The sequence below is a fragment of the Amia ocellicauda genome, chromosome 5 (genome assembly GCF_036373705.1).
Source record: "Amia ocellicauda isolate fAmiCal2 chromosome 5, fAmiCal2.hap1, whole genome shotgun sequence".
Classification (NCBI taxonomy): Eukaryota; Metazoa; Chordata; class Actinopteri; order Amiiformes; family Amiidae; genus Amia; species Amia ocellicauda.
Genome location: NC_089854.1, coordinates 30,121,588 through 30,136,278, shown reverse-complemented (window position 1 = coordinate 30,136,278; position 14,691 = coordinate 30,121,588). Strand labels below are relative to the sequence as shown.

At 38.0% G+C, this 14,691-nt stretch overlaps 1 long non-coding RNA gene across 1 annotated transcript in view; it reads left to right on the top strand.

Moving 5' to 3' along the window:
* Window positions 1–14,691, top strand: part of LOC136750027 (uncharacterized) — a 61,549-nt gene that overhangs the window by 29,347 nt on the left and 17,511 nt on the right. The window contains exon 4 of the long non-coding RNA XR_010816819.1: window positions 1,788–1,966. This is a non-coding gene — a long non-coding RNA (uncharacterized LOC136750027). The remainder of the gene's footprint in view (window positions 1–1,787; window positions 1,967–14,691) is intronic.

The window sequence follows — 14,691 nt, the reverse complement described above, 5'->3', positions numbered from 1 at the left end:
TGAGATACTTATCAACAGCTCAGCTATTCATGAGAAATAGAAAATCAAAGTTAAGGAAGCTATACGAACAAAACATGTCTGCTCTGTGTCATCTGCAGTAATCTAACTCCATTATGAAAAACATTTGTCAACTAACAACAAGAGGAATGTGGTATAAACTGCATCCTAATAGTGTTATTTATCATTGTTTATTAATTTGATAAAAGCGTTTCTCCAAGCAAATCACAGAGTTTATAATAATAACATATAATGACTAAATTAGATAGAAAAGTAATAAGTATTTTTTACTATTCAACCATATAGCAGTGTTTGAGAAATCAATTTAAAATTCAGAGAAAAAAATAACAGAAGTAAAGGACCCTTAAGGATTAGTGCACTCTTGGAGGTTGATAAATACCTACATTTAGTATTAAAATTACTTTGTCCTAGTAGTTATGTGAATGCTTGATATGCAGCAAGTGCCTTGTTCTGCACATAATAGACCTGGGACACTTTGCTGAAAACCTTAAAAAAAAAAAGTGCAATATGCATTCATTTTAATATGCATTCTAAATTTAAAACCACTGGCAGAGGTGAAATTGAAATGTTTGCAAGACTGCATTTTACACCACATACAAATAATAACATACCTTTTTCATTAGAGCTTCTGCTCAGAGACACTGTCATTCTTGTTTGTTTGATTTATTTTTAATGGGTGTTAGTAAGAAAAACATTGCATCATATTAAACAAATCAATACACATTTTGCTAGAACTGTCTAAAGCTGAAAATCATGGGATTGCCTTTTCATTTATTTCCTTCTGCTTCAGCATGTATAGTCCTCTTTTTCTACTTATTTGATATAATGTCTGACATTTTCAGACCAACACTGACATTCAGTATATATTAAATAGTTATTGCAAGAAACCTTCTTTTGCACTGTAATAAAGGTGATATCTGTATGTATGCTGTATACAGTTTTAATCGGATGTATTCAGACCCCTTCATGTTTCTGGTGATTGGTTTAGCTTTATTTAGTTTAATAAATATTGTTGATTAAAATTATATTTTATATAAAGTTTACCTAATTTAACCTAATGTCTAGAACAGTGAGCAAAGCAGTGTGCATAGCAGACTTTTAAACATATGAATTTCCTCAATCTCACTGTTTCCCATATGTACGCCTTTTTATTATACACAAGGATTGCTCCTTGGAAAACAGAGATGTGCCTTTTCTTTTAAGCCCACATAAAGCCCTTTCTAAAAGAACTTGTACATTTTTAATATCGACCAAAGTAATTGAAACATATTTCTTAAAAGAACCCATCCATGTGCAGTATTGAAATACTTTGATCATTTCCCTCTCTCTGCTATGACAGGTTCTGGGGTTTCAGAGAAATGGTTTTCTTCTTAATTATTTATAAAAAAAAAAAAAAAAACAATAACAAATTCTCCTTCTGGGCACAGCAGTGGTACAGAAATAGAGAACTGAAACAATGATTTACTGATGTTTAATATTTGCTGCTTAAGAACTAAAACAACTAGAGCAGCTGGAAGAGGAGGCGGGGAGGAAAAGAGAGTGGGAGTGCTGGCTTCTGTGTTAGCACTCATGAACTTTTAACTCTAGTGGTTAGACATTGCATAATCTGAGGTCTGTACTTGGGAGAAAATAAAAATATCAGAGAGGGATCTAGAGCTGCGTTATGAGACCTTGGTCAAGATGTTTTGTGTAGGCCCTCTAGAGAAGAAGGAGATAAAGCAAATGGTAGAATGAGTTTTCAAAAGCCTCATCTGCTCTTGTTTACACAGAGATGACCGCGCAGAGATGAGGACTGCACTGCCCAGACTGATGTGACAGTTGCTGCTTTGGGAGTATTTTTAGACTGAAGTCACCCGGTCGCTTGCTCAACTTTTAGCAAAAGCGTTTGTGTCTAAGCTTTGCCCAAGGTCCATACAGACTGTCATCGCTGATCCTGCAGATCTAGCAGGTACTTCATCATAAGAGGGGATATGTGGAGGATTAAACAGGATTTTGTGTTTGTAAATAGAAAGACGTTATTTCCACAGTTTTTTTTTTTGTTTTTTTTTTGGGGTGGGGGTGGGGGTGGGGGTGGGGGGATCGGGTTGGGAAGCTCGTTTTGGGAAGTGGAGGTGACATGGATAATGAATGTGCAAAAGCAAAAGGAAACGTAAGAGTCGCCGCGGGCAGTGGTGTCGTTAACACTCTCCCCTCCTCTTCCCTGTGTTTCTCAGACAGATTATCCCTGCGCTGAGCGAGGGAGAGGGAGAGGGAGAGAGCGGATTGTTGCTTTTCATTTCCACTGCCTGTCAATGTCAAACAGCTAATTGCATGGCATTTAAAGTAAGATGGGATTTAAAAACTGGACATAAACCTGTTACAGTGCAAAAATAATCAAACAAGGCCTATTTCTCCCCTAAAATGTAAATGTGATTTCATTTAGACCAAGGATGTCCCGCTTGGAGAGTACCATTATAATTCATTTTATAGGTTACCCTAAAGAACCAATGTCTGAAGACTAGGGACGTAATGTTAGTTATTGATCAGGCGATCTGGTCCTATAGGACTGAAGGGTCTTCCCCTGTTTGTTAGAAATGCATGATGCTTTCTACATTAATCTTTTGAAAGGGGCTTGGTAAATTACTGGAATAAGGATTAACAAAACCAAGGTAGGGATTCAATCAAAATGTTGACCCACCCACTAATACAAAACTACATAACTACATCAGTGGTGGTTTAATTTAAAATTTTTAAGTTGCTTCTTTCTTCTACACAAAAATGTAACCACTATGTAGTACAGGTTTGTGGTTGTAGTTAGTGGGTGGGTCGAAGTTTGGATTTAATCTCGCCCTAAATTCTTATTTGGAGCCCTTTTGAAAGTCCTGTTGAATGTGTTATGCCTTATAGAGGTGTCATTGTAGTCTAAGACTCTATCACTCTCAATTTCACAAGGAACCACACCTTCCAACATGCAGCAAGTCTCTTTTCTTTAACCACAAAGCTTTGTTGTGTGGTTGTGTTGTGTACAAAAGCAGTTACCGTAGATCACGGAGTTTGGCAATAACAATCCCAAGACAGTCAGGAATGTCATGTAATGGCAGTTGATGATCAAAGCAGTTTTGGCAATTATATTTCTGCTAAAAAAGGGGATCAGCAGATGGCTAATACATTTACTCACATTTCGTACACTTCTACTAAGAAACAGATCATACTGAGATTGTTTGTTTTCTCCCCTTGTTCACCAGATGATGTGTTTTTGTTCTTAAAGTGGTTATCGAGGATTACTAGAATATTAATGCATTTCTAATCATTCACATACAATTTATGAAGTACATTCAATAAGTGTCTGGTTGGTCTTTGTCGTCTTTTAGTTTTTCACTGTATGAATACATTTATAAAATGTATTTCCCCCCTTTTATCTGATACAGAATCCTTTAGCACTGTTGTTTTTTCCTACCCTTACATTTATTTATTGGGTTCTAAAAGTTCTTTGTTGCTGCTGGGGCCGGTGCTTATCCACTTCCTAATCTTCAGGACTCCCCCTGTATGGGAAGCTGGTCAACTGCAGCTAAATCCCCTAGCTAATTACTTGTACCCATTTATACAATTTATGCAGCTGCACTAAAACTTATAAGGACAAATTTAAATAATGTTTTGAACAGGCATGACTTAAATCTCTGTTTCCTCCTCCTGAGTATAATTCTTTACATCTTACACTGACTGTGAACCATTAATTCCTGATGATGTCACAACATCAGACACCTGACAGATCATTTATAGAACGATACTTCACAAAGATGACATAGAAACTAAAAAGTTGATTTATAAATACATTGTTTCCAAAGATTGTAGCTACTGATATAGCTCCATTTTATATAATCGGAAATCAACAGAACCTTTTTTTTTGTATGTTTAATTTATTCTATTTGGTTTAGGTCTAAATGGCAGGTCACTCTGGACCAGTGACGATAACATATCTCTTGCGGGGCTATTAGCTAATTGCATGAAATGATGACTATTTATAAGCATGTGAATCTTTAACTACCCATCTTGTCTAAAGTGTAAATTAAAATCGCTACATCTAATAATTCCCTGAGACATCTGAAGGAGTATAAGTATGTCTCTAAATAAGATGCTCCCGCCAACGTATGTTCTGTTAGCACTCGTGATGTCAGTGGATGATGTGCAAAGTGACATTTTGTTGAATGTTTTATAGGCACATAATATGCATTTATGTTTAACATTTCAAGCAGTGCTGTATTCCCTGCACTAATATTTGCCTTTATGTTAAGCTGTGGTTATTATGTTTGAAAAAAACAAGCACTTTGGTTTGCTTCTGCGTAACTGTAAGCCTTTCCGCAAAACAAGAAAATGTGTGCAGTTAGACAATGATTATGTTCTCAAGCATCCTAAGTCATATAAAACATTGACATTTTAAAATCTAGCAGAAATGTCTGATTTGCCCACAGTACTACACATATGTCAGTATCAGCCTATTGCATGACAGTCTGTATCAAACCCGGCACAAAACACAAGTTACTATTTGTTGGAGTATGCTCCATGTTTGTGCTTGGTGTTGGGCTTCGGAATGATGGTAAGAAGAGAATTCAAATGAGATCTGAAGGGTAATTTATGTATATATTGATTTAATTTATGTTTCGCTCCCCACGTTGGTGTGCACCACATTTACGGATTAGACAGAAGCAATTTATTTTAGAAAAGAAAGGCTTTCGTTTATTAATCACAGTATATTTTAAATACCACACAACTAACAAGATAAAGTGCCAGGAGAATATTTCTGTAGGTGAGATGAGTAATCTCGGGAGCTTATCAGTAAAGCCCAGCGCTCATCACACCAGCACACAGCTGTACTGTATGACTTTATTGTTACGTGACAGCAGCAGTGAATTGGTGCAGCATAAATTCTTTGGTACAGTTTTGCCTAGTAAATGACAACAGAAACACAAAGCTTTGCACACGCATTTGCAGAATGCCTCCTTCTCAAAGATACAGTTTTCTTGTAAAACTGATCATATTAAAATGACTACATATGACATCTTTGTTTGGATTTGAATTTGATCCATCGCTGTATTTCTCCTGATTTTCAATTCATATCGATATTTTTTTTTAATTATGTACAAAAAGGTGTTAAAATGCTAATCAATGGCTGTGCACGTGTTTATGCATTATGTGCTTAGAAAAATATGGAAATGTATTTTGATTAAATGCAAGCTGATACAAGCTAAGACAAAAAGCATGCAGTTTAAAATCTCAGTGATATTATGACTTGGTCGGATATCTGTGCGATACGAAAAGTTTGTGTTGACCAAGTTATTTATCCGTCTTTTCTAAAATTAAATATACTTCACATGTTCCACAAAAGTCAAGGCAACAGAAAAGATGGGAAAAAGATGGGAAAAGTAGGTTCATCCTCCATGGTGGTGGCATACTCTGTAGCTTACCAAGCAGCTAATGGAGGCATTGATGATATGTGTACGGGGTGGAGAATCATGGGAATTGACAAGCTTAGGTTAATGTGTCCTTGCCAAACTAGGACACGTGCCGTATTAAGGTGATTGTGGCAAATACAGAGCAAGCATGTCTCTCTATCTCTGTTTTACTATAGAAGACAGATCATAAGCCATAATAAACATATGAAGAATCTATATTTTCAAGTGTGTTGTACTGCAATGGCCTCTGAAATGGCACTTTTGATTGATCTTGTTACTACATAACAAGGAAGCAGTTTACATTGAAATGGTTTAATTACAATGATGCACAGCTGTTCGAAAAACTATTAGGAATATCTACCAAACTTGGTTTGTGTATAAAGCTTCTCAAAGTGCCATGCAACAATCCAGCCTTTCTAACTGAACCATTTGGATTAGCACACATGAAATGCAAAATAAATATGTAAAATAAATAGATAAATGAATATCAATATATCTATATGAGGCTGTGACAGGACACTGTCTGTCACTGTACGGCTACTGCTGACACGCACTGCTTAGGTGCTCATGTGCTGCAGCCACATCGTCAGCTGACTCTTCAACAGCCTGCAGGCTCATGGCTGCAGGCAATGAGCACTCCGGCGATTGTGATGTCAGCACCAGCTGTGCTTCAGCTATTTGACCTCTCTCTCTTCTCCCTCCGACAGTAGCTGTTCAAACTAAAGGAGGACTGATGCGCAACCTGCTCCTGCCCTAAACCTGTACGGAGCAACATTTGTTTGTTAGCTCCTTTCGTTTTGTATTAAGGTTGATTATTTTCCTTTAGCACTTGTGGAAAGTTTGCAGACAAAACGCTTTTGTTCAAGTGCAGAACTTTCAATAAAGCCCGGACAACGCCGGAAAAACCCGAGATCCCCTGTGGTTCTTATACATAGCGTCCACAGAGGCATATTAAAAAGGCTAGGTATAGGCAAGTTTTCATATATTTTTGTAAATACTTTATTTTAATGTTCCATATTAAAAGACATGTGAACACATAACCAATGGTATTTGTTATTTTAAAAATTGATCCTATTGAAAGAAAACATGCAGACATAAATGTATCTCACTGTTTCTATATAATAACCTATCCACAGAGGTTTCAAGGCTTTTCCTCCTGTAATTAATCAGAGAAAGAAACCTACACTTGTATAATTGTACTTATGTGGGAATGTGGATAATGATATTATAGGATAACCTTAAAGTCCTCGTATGCACAGTGACATAGTTCTGCACACAGGGCTGGGATGATGGAGTGCCTGGGGGCTTGTATTATTCTGTTAAAGAACATTATGTTTCTAAAAATGCCCTGCGATGTCTTTGACAAGCACAGGAGCATGGTATAGTATGGCTCATCACTCGCCACTGAAGGACTCTGATGAAATGGGATTGGGTCAGTGATATATGGCCTTGAGGACAAGAAATAGTGTGACACTTCCTAATAAAAAGCATGGGCCATAAAAACTGCTGAAGGTGACAGGATCTGATGGCAGTACAGGCCATGACGTCAAACAGGCTACCCCAGTGTGTCGCTCAGGCCCGGCCAGTGTTTATGGCAGCTGAAGGGAGAATTTGTCACAGAGATGGACAGCAGGAGCCCTTCAAGCCTATGCATTTAGCCTTTTGATTTGTATTGCTGAATGGTAGGCTTTCCTGTTTGTTTTACAGTCCTGGCTAAAGAAATAGGTGATTGCTGTGTGAAAACTTCCTCATGCACACTGTGAAGAAATCCTTTATCTCGGTGTTAATTGTTTCATCGACATACCATTCTTCATTTACTGATTTAATCAAGTGCTGATTTCATATCATAAATCAAAATAGTATGGTATCCATATTTGGTCACTGAAGAAAAAAGTGCCACACCCAAGAGTATAAGCAGGGAGAGAGTAGAAGTCTGAAACATAAGCCTTGTTTTCATCTTACTATTTACTTGGCTTGAGAGGGCTGGATTTCATTGTGTTTAGTTTTCCTTTAAAAAAGAGAATTAGTAAAAATGTCAGGTACCACTGGTATGATATGAAAATGTACAGCGACCTGTCCATATTACAGCTCAAGGGCAAAAGTATACAGTTTGTTTGCTTGAGAAGTGTACCGAAGCCTTAAAGAGCACTGAGATAGAGGCAGCACTGTTTTGATGTGGCCTTTGTAACATGCTGATTTCGGAGCAGGCCCACATATCCAAGGCCCACGGCGGAAAGCCAGCTATCACGCGGGGATTGTAAAAGTAAACACTCAGGCTGTGCTCTGCGTGCTGCCTGTGGGGGACGAACGCTGTGAGGAGAGGGTGAACGTGAATGTGCCTTGTGCCGCAAGCAAACAAGCCCGCTGGCTTAAGTTGATTTTTCGAGTTGATTGTTACCCACGTCCATAATTGCACTAACCCTACTTCACATGAGCCGTTCTGTTTAATCCTGGAGTCTGTGAACTCTTCCCGGCTGAAACTAAGTATAGACCTGGGATTGAAAGTAATAAGATCTCATTAGTTGGGAAGGTCAGAATTACAGCAGAGCATCACAATCCCCCAGCACAGCTGTCCCATCACCACAAAGAGCCACTGCTACAGCTGCTTTGACAGAGATTATTAAACACTTAACCACCACCCACAGCACCGGGGCTGTTGGTGTGCTTGTGCATATATTAAAGGTCTAATTTTTTGCTCTTTCTGAAATAGAAGTGCTTTAATCTAAATTATGTTTGAGCATACATGTCCATTTCACACTTAATGGCAAATCCTTAGCAAAACAGAAATATTAATATTACAAAATACAAGAAATTGCTCTACATACTGATATCTATGGTTCCATGTATCGTTGAGGCAGTGGCGGTTCTGGGGGGGTGGCCAGGGGCCCTGTGACAACAATCCCCCTGTGGCCCCCCTAACTAGCACCACGGACAAAACACTGTCAACACCTCCCCCCCTGCTCACATCACGGAGAAAACACCGTCAGCACCCCCCACCCCCCCTTAAAAAAGCGGCCAATACACCCCCCCTACTCCAGCAATGCGGAGAAATTGATGGCCCCCCTAATATTACAACTGGCCCCAGCCAGGCCCACCCAGTTGAAAGGGTCTAGAACCGCCACTACATTGAGGGGGTGTGTCACACTATTAAATCAACTCCCAGCAGCAACTGATCTTTATAGACATTTTAAAAGTTGCATCTCTTCACAAGAGCAGAGTTAAGACACTGTAATGCTAGTTGGTGAGGCGCTCAGAGTGTCTGGGACTTCTTACTGTAGCTGTTTATTGTGTTTCTCATTCATCTATTGCTCTGATTCTGGAAACATGGAGCCCATCTGACTGCCAGCAACACAGAACATTTTCTGAAGTGTCTTAATATATAGTGAAAGCTTTGCTAAGTGTTATCTACTAAAGCCTACAATGAAAACAAAAGGAATAATTTGATACACTATCTGAGTGATATCAGCCTATTGAAATGGATATTATCACAGCCATTTGAATGTGTAAATAAGTGTGCTTTAGCTTATTATCAGGTTTGGAAGGTCATTATGAACTAATTGTATTGCAATTAGCATTGCAGGTAACTGAAATACACACTTTGCTAGTATTTAAAATGTATCTTTAAACAACACTTTTTCAATAATTGTCTTCATTGTTATAGTATACAGTTTCTCTTTTTTATTTCTGAAGATATATAGTTATACAAGGCTTAATAAGAGTGTTTTTTTTTTTTCTTACTGAAACCCTATTACATTTCCTTATTAAATTTCTGCACGGCATACAAGTGAACTAAATTAGTTTTTGCTGACTGATTCAAATTGAATGTTATACCTTGGGAACGTACCAATGAAAACACATAGAAGCTGTCACAGAATGCCCTTGCTTTCTTTCTTCAACATAGGCCTCAATGACATTCTAAAACTGAGCACAACAAGATTTTAGCCATGCCATATTTGACCTAGCAGGAGCCCATTGTGTGCATACTTTATGTAGATCATAAGATGTGTATCAAAGAAAATAACTCAAATCAGCCCATCTTGTTCACTGGGTGTAATTCCATGGCAGAGCAGCTTGTTCCAAACCCCCAACACTCTATGCATGTCTCCTATCTAGTCCAGATTGACCAAATCAAAATTTGGCCTCTAATCACGGTGTCATGGTTGAGCTTGAAGTAGTCCTTGAGATTGAGTTTCATTCCATTTAGCACTTTATATACCTGAATCAAAGCCTTTTATATTCCCCTCAGTTCACCAAAAAAGGTCTTCAGCCAGTGCACATATATCACTCCATTGAAATACTCGTTACTTTTTATTTTTATTTATATTATTTTACTTTCTCTAAGGCAGCAGTGACCTGTTTTTAAACATGGGGACCAACATTGCCAACGTGTACATATTCAGAAAAGGGTTTATAAAACAATTGATAATTTTAGCATAATTCCCTTGATTCCCATTCAGAATTTGTTTTTGTCTTATTTTCTTTTTCATCCACACTGTCTAGATGAAGACAATAATGAATCCAAATTAACTCCCAGATCCTTTTTCTATTTAATAAAAAGGACAGTTGCAGAATGATATTAATATGAATATGGAGCATAACTAAGTGCAAAAACAGGAGTGATAAATGATCGCTGTCTGGAATAAATTTAAACGGTGCAAGATGCATCTTCTTGGCAAAGTGAGAAGCCATTCAGTTATTCAAGAATGAGAGATGCAAACCCAGCATTTAGTTCACGATGCTGTTTGTCCAACTGATTTACATTCTTCCTTAGTAAAAGAAAGTGTTTTACCTCAGATTTTTGAAAGAGAATGGAGTAGCAAAACTCCCAAAAGTACAGAGAAGTGTGAGCCTGTCAGAGGAACCTGGATATTGAATTGCCTCACCAGCAAAAATGCAGAGTCCCTTCCACTGATCAGCACAAAGCAAATACCAAGAAACATAACGCTTTTGATATTCAGTTGCAACTGCTGATTATTTTTATCTTGCACCCATGTCATTGCTTGGGAGCAGCTACCCGTTTTTTTTCTTTTCTTTTTTGCATGAACTTGATGGATCACTGCTGAGAAAGAATGCTGAGATAGCAAGACATTTTTCTCTCTCAACTCCCAGTTAATCTTGTGATGAAAATACATGGAAACGCTAAATGACATAGTTATGAATGTGTTACTTTCAAGTCTACATGCAGGCAGCATTGATTTTTATATTCCTTTTATTTTTATTTTACTGTGTTTTGTACCGTAGTTAGGTAAACCAAGCAAGCAGCACTGTTTATCCTTTACCATATTGTATGCTAATTCTGCTATTGCAAGCGGTTTATATTAAAGTTTTATTATAAAGATTCCATTCCCAAAAAATCTCTATTTCCTGCAGTTAGGTTGACTAGAGTAAGTCATTGTGTAAAGGTTTCTAATGAAAGACAGAGGTCTCAAATTTGATGCTCCATACTTATTAAATTATATGAAAGGAAGAATGATGCGCAGCCTTTGTCTTAAAGTCGCACACTATAGGCCTATTATCGTATGTATTGGGCACAACACCAAAATCTGTTTATAATATTTAATAGAGTATAGTTTCACTTTTGACCTCAATCACTGCTGGAGTCCTTTTGATAAACGTTAAGAGGAATTCTGTGTCATTGCTGCTCCAGGGAAGTTTAGAGCGCTGCAAACGGATGTTCAAGTTCATTCCAGAGATGTTCTATCTATGAGATTGAGGTCAGGACTCAAAGCAGGGCATGACATGTTTAAGACTGTTTTCTCTTAAGCACTGTGGGGAACTCCCTGCCACTGTGTAATGGCATTAAAATCTTGGCAGATGTACAGATTCTCATTGTAATCTGTCCAAAGTATTATAATACCTAATGGGTGCCTTTAAGAACCTTAAACAAAAACACTTACTTGTGGATGGTAAATAAATAATCAATCCATAGATACAGGGAACGGTTTTAGGTTTCCCTTGTCTGTTTGTTCTTTTTATTTTTACCCGTAAGTCCTCTAAAACTGAAGGCCCAATATCAGGTTCATACTTAAAAAAAAAAGATGGGTAGAAATTTCCACTTGGTTGCCTGAAAATAGATTGACTGTGGAAGGGAAGAAACACGCATGACAGATGACTGTAAAACAGTCATTGTAAGTCTTTGTTCAGGGACATCGAGCGAGCATGAAGTGGAGTTCGACAGTGTTTTGACTACATCCTGTCAGAAAGATGAGCAATCATTGCAAACATTAGCAGCACGGCGACTGACAATTGCGAAAGAATTCCTACCTGCCCAGTTATCGATCTGTCACAGAGTCCCCATCTTAATTAAATTTTAATGGCAAACAGGAAAACTCTGAAGATAATTAAACGTGTGTGCTGTTAGAGGTGGAAATTGAGGTGAGTATTTATGTGTGCTGAATCTGCATATCCCCTCTGGCTGAAATACAATTACTTTTAATCTTCAGACAGTTTTTGAAGTCAATAAATTCACATTGCACAATCAAAGAACTTAAACCCACATACACCGCTGTTCAGACAGTCACCAGTGGGAAATAACAGCAGGGATGAAAAAACACAAACCCCTCGCTACCCAACAAAACCTTCTTTACCAGGTATATCATTAATAGACTCGTCCGCAAATGAGACGAGAGCAGCGGTTTGACCTTTTTGGCTCAAGTGAGGGTACCTTGCCTTTTGTTTGACCTGAAACGTGAGTCACCAACATACTCTTTGACTTCACCCTGGCAGATATTCGGTATAACTCATTCAGCATCAGCCTGCTCATTTACATTGAAATCTTACTGGATGAGGGAGGGGGGCGGAAGCATAATCGGCCAAGCACTTAAAGTGACAAGGGGGTCTTGCTTAGTGTGCTCGTGTTAAGTTAAAACCTTTTTCAGGATGATCATCCCTTCCTTTCCCCTCCTGATTCCATACTAATATATAATGCTGCCATGATCAAGCAGCATCTGAAATGTACCCAGCATTGACCAGTTGTAATTAGCAATGGAAACATAAAAGACAGCATCTCTTTCTGGCTTTAGATTTCTGTTATTTTTGAGGTTTCTTTTGAACAGATGTATTCCGGTTGACTCTTGATTGCTTTGCCTCTCTCTCTCTCTATCTCTCTCTCTCTCTCTCACTCTCGCTCTATCTTTTTTAAATATAATACACAATGCCTGGAGATAGTTTCAGAAATAGAAGCGAAAGAGCAGCAGTGACTCATCTGTTTCAGCTGCTATCTCTGTTGCATGTTAATGCATTGAGTGCATTCAACGCCAAGGCACAAGAGTCCTGAAACACAAGATTTCTCTCTATACAAAGATGGCATTTCTCTTATCTTTCCCTATATTTTTTGTTTCTTGTGCGTGTGTGTGTGTGTGTGTAACTCTTGTGACAACCTGAGATGTTGCCATGGCATATATTTTATTTTATAATGGCCCCAAAGAGTTCATAACAGCCTGCAATACATATTTAAATCAGTGTCATACAAAATAACATAATACACCAACTGCACATCTCCATTTGCAGACACTTTAATTTAAAGCGTATATCTGTTGAGAAGTCTCTTTGTCTGTCTTTGTGCATTATTCTACAGGTTCAAATCCCTTTTTGTGGGGGAATAGGATGGCAGGAAAGAAAGAAGAGGAAAATAGAAACATTACTGCTGGCATATAAAAGAAAAGACAGAAAGCCAGCCGCAGTCGGCCCAATGATCAAAACAACACACACCCCTAAGCACATGTACTATGCATTCACACATACATATGCCCACAATGTGAAGTGTTGAAATTGCAGTAGATAAGGTTGTGTACGGTGCTAAATAGGCTGTAAGTTCCAACACAATAGCTATTTTAATTTAATTGCTATGTTTTATTGTCTGTTTTTGGAGATGTGTGTCCAAATGTCTCCTATACAACTCTTTCACTTGCTTTTTTCTTCTGGTTCAGTCTCTTATGGACATTTTTTTTTCTTTCTTTCTTTCCAGGGACCCTTGCATACGATCACTCTAAAAGCATGTATAATATGTCTCAGAAGATTTAGAATTCTGTGTTCTCGTGCACTTTTCCAAGTCTGAAGCTCAAGTTTCGGATGATTTATAGGGCATGTTTGCAGGGCATGTCTCTCCGTTGACATCCTTAGCATTTGCTAGTTGGTGATTCGGTTTAAAGCTTCATAGAAACATGCCCATAGGACCTTTAACTCTCTGTTAATTTGTGGCCAACCTTTCATAATTAAAGTTCTCTGTTTTACTGTGCTGAGTCTATTAAAAAATCGAATCAAGTAATTGTGCTAAGCTGAGAGAACAGCAGGTAAGCATATCCCTTACTACTGACTGCTTATCTCTGATCACTAGTTTATCTTTATTGAAATCCTGCTTGACTTTCTATCTTTCTATATGTTCCAGATACCCTCTTATAATAATTATTGACATTTGACATGAATGCAATGTTTTCAGGTTTTCAGCGATGGGGGAGCTACCAGATAAGAAACATTAAGAAACTAAAGGTGAAATTACTATGTTTATAGTCTGTTAATTCCATTTCTTCTTTCTGTTTCTGATTATGTGTTTTTTATGTTTCTTTTCTGTCTGGATCATTTGCCTTTGTTGGCTGCTTCAGCATACAATTGCCTCCAGAATGGACTAAATAAATGAAATCCTTGCCTGCAAGTATGACTCCCAGCCCTTGAAGATCCACTATACATTCAGCCCCATACCATGGTAACACTCATTGCTGTCTCATTTCTGTGTCATTTTCAGAGCTATTTTTGCTGTAACACTTCATTAACACAAGTGCATCTAAACTGTCTATCTGAAAAGAGACCCACAGTAGGCTAGGCAACAATATAGAAACTCCATAGAGACCAAAAGTCCTATTATCAGCACTATATCAACATGCAAATGCAGTGATCTTTCCACGTAACGTCAGAAGAATGCAGTAATATCTGAAGCCGCAGATAATGACACACGTTTGTATGTTTTTCCACTTGACATATCTGTGTGCCAAGTTTGTCTGGTGTGGCTGGAAGCTGGTTTATAATTCTGATTTCGTTCGCAGGCAAGACTTTGCCATCAGGAGACTTGACCACCTTCCCAAACATGTGGTACCATATTGCTTGCAGGTTGTAACTATATTGATATAGGAGATATGGACAAAGAATGATTACATCATTTTACATTCCTTACATAATATTTCAACATGTGAGTTTCTTTAAAATGGAATGGCCACAATGAGAAGCATTGATGGTTTCAGCCAAGTTCCTC